Raw genomic sequence first — 2,958 nt, 5'->3', positions numbered from 1 at the left:
TATATATATGTATATACATATATATGATGATGATGGCCGTCCACTCGTGACCGAGGAAGACCATTGCCGACCTTCAGGAACATAGTGCGCTCTAGGACTAACTTATATTTTGCATTTGCGGCTCCGTTGGTGGCTAATGAGCCCTGCTCTTGACAAGCATACACGACTGCAAACATTGCAGACCAAGCTTTCCCCATTCACTATACGAGCCGTGCGCTTTGGCGCAGCTCGCTTAAGTTCTTCATGCTGGATACGTGTTCTCTCAAAAGTGTCGACCCCTTCATTAACCTGCTTCCTCCATCTGTGGTGATGGCAGGCATTGTTCTCCCAGTCAGTGTCCTGCATATCACAGGCCTTTAATGAGGACTTGACACAGTCCTTAAATCGCAGCCTTGGTTTTTGCCGGGGTCTTCTTCCATTCACAAGTTCTCCATATAGCATCTGGTTAGGAATCCTGCTATCCTTCATTCTAATAAGGTCTCCAGTCCAACGTAACAGTTGCTTGTGCACCATCGCCTCAATACTCAATGTATCAGCTGAAGACAGTTGCCCAAGATGCCACGGAGTGGTACTCAACCCGAAAACTTGTGGCTGGTAACCAAGGTACTTACCACACAGTCATTCCTACACCTATATATATATATATATATATATATATACATATATATATATATATATATATATATATATATATATGTATATATATAATACATATACATATATATACAAATATGGCGAGGAGGGTTAGTGTATAGGGAGTGTCCACACAAACAAAACACACACACATGTCTACACACAAGTACATATATACATTTATATGCACGTTCACTTTATACATAGTTACCGTTCTTTCAACATAAATCTCTGTCGTACTCTCTGTTTCCGTGTGTGTGTGTGTGTGTGTGTATGTGTGTGTGTGTGTTTATGTGTGTATGCAGGGTAAATCAAAATTCCATAAATGCTGTCTGTAATTCTGCATTGACTCGAATGGAAAAATGGTGTGGCCCAAGACAGTTTGAACAGTTTTCATAATGTTTCATATTTAGATGCTTTTATTGAATCCGTTCCGTTGTTAAACATAAATAAATTTTGGAATTAAATCGTTTTGATTTACTGCCAGGTGACTTTTGTCAAAATCTGTATATCGATACACACACAGACACAGACACACGCAAATGCATATATATATATACACACTTAAACATATTCTGTTGTGTCTGTGGAGAGTCATTCACTTTTGGTGCCTTATAATTTAATGCACTCACCAGTAAAAATTCCACTAAATTCTTTTTTATTTTTCTAAAGTTTTCGTTGCATCTCGCAACTTTTTCAAACGTCTTCAATCAAAACTATTGAAAAGGTTGCAATATGCAACCAAAATTTTAGAATAATAAAGAAGAAATAAGTGGAAATTTTACCGGTGAATGTGTTAAACTATAAGGCACTAAAAGAGAATGACTCTCCCCAGACACAACAGAATATTCTTCAAAACACGAACTCACGTAAAGAATCTTGCAAACCAAATCCGAAAATGAAATAACACACACAAAATGAAGGGAGCTGCAGTCTGTGGAGTTAGGTGGCCAGATGTTAGGGGTGATGTGGTCGCAGAAATTGTCTGACAGCCATGACTGGCTTCCCCTACTTGTGTGGTATGATGCAGAGTCTTGTTGCTAGACATAGGGTCTTCCGTTAGTCACCCACTTGACCCAGAGTAGCACTATCTCCTCCAGGCAGTCGATGTAGTCCTGTATGAAAAAATGAATGGAGGCACAACGTCGCCATCACTGGTGATCACTCCAAACACCATGAAGTCGACAGGATGTTTGATTTTCTCCCTCTCGGTACATGTCCTGAGACTTGTCCTAAGATTGACACACAAACGCTCTGAAATGTTCGTATTGGAGCTTCCGGTGCTAATGCCGAGCGGTACAGCATGGCGTTTCTAAATTTCTAGTGAATTGTGTGATGCCGTGGCTTTTTTTCACAGATGGTGCCTAACTGACCTTACTATAATATGTAGACGACTAAATCAAAATTCAAAATTGCACATGCGCGAAATTAGAAATACAAAAAGGCGACAATTTACCCATCGCATCCTGTATATATGTATGTACGTATCGAAGTATAGATATGTACATAGATAGATAGATAGATAGATAGAAACAGAGTTAGTTAGATAGTTAGGTGTAGATATGCATCTATCTCTCTATCTCTCCATATCTTTCTATCTCTCTCTCTCTCGCTATATATATATATATATATACAGATAGATAGATATAGATATATATATACGTATTAAAGAAAGACCAACCATATTATGTTAGTGAGAAGCAATTATTGAATAATAAATGGCTTGCGAATAAAATTGCATTGTATGACCGCAAAATAGCCAAAGTATTAATGGAAGGAAAATACTGGAATGTATTATACTTCGCTATGAAGCGCGTGAGTATGTGTGCACCTGTTTTAATTAAACGGTGCATATAAACATACGCATATATGTACTAATGTATGTGCATGTATGTATGTATATATATATGTATAGGTATATATATATATATATATATATATATGTGGTGTGTGTGTATGTGTACGTATATACATGTATACACACACACGAACATATATATGTATGTGTATATATATATATATATATATATATATATATATATATATACATGCAAATATGTACAAATGCATATGAATCTATTTCTACACACACACACGCACGCACAGAAACAGACACACACAACCACACACACACACACTTACGCATATATGCATGTTAGATATATGTGTATGGTTGTATATTTATTCATATATGCTTAAATATACACCTATATGTAAATACAAACATATATATATATGTGTATATACATATATATATATATATATATATATATATGTGTGTGTGTGTGTGTGTGTGTGTGTGTGTACACATAAATATGTATATAT

The sequence above is a fragment of the Octopus bimaculoides genome, chromosome 11, assembly GCF_001194135.2.
Source record: "Octopus bimaculoides isolate UCB-OBI-ISO-001 chromosome 11, ASM119413v2, whole genome shotgun sequence".
In the NCBI taxonomy this organism is placed as follows: Eukaryota; Metazoa; Mollusca; class Cephalopoda; order Octopoda; family Octopodidae; genus Octopus; species Octopus bimaculoides.
The sequence above is the reverse complement of the archived record's forward strand: the minus strand, read 5'-3'. Positions refer to the sequence as shown.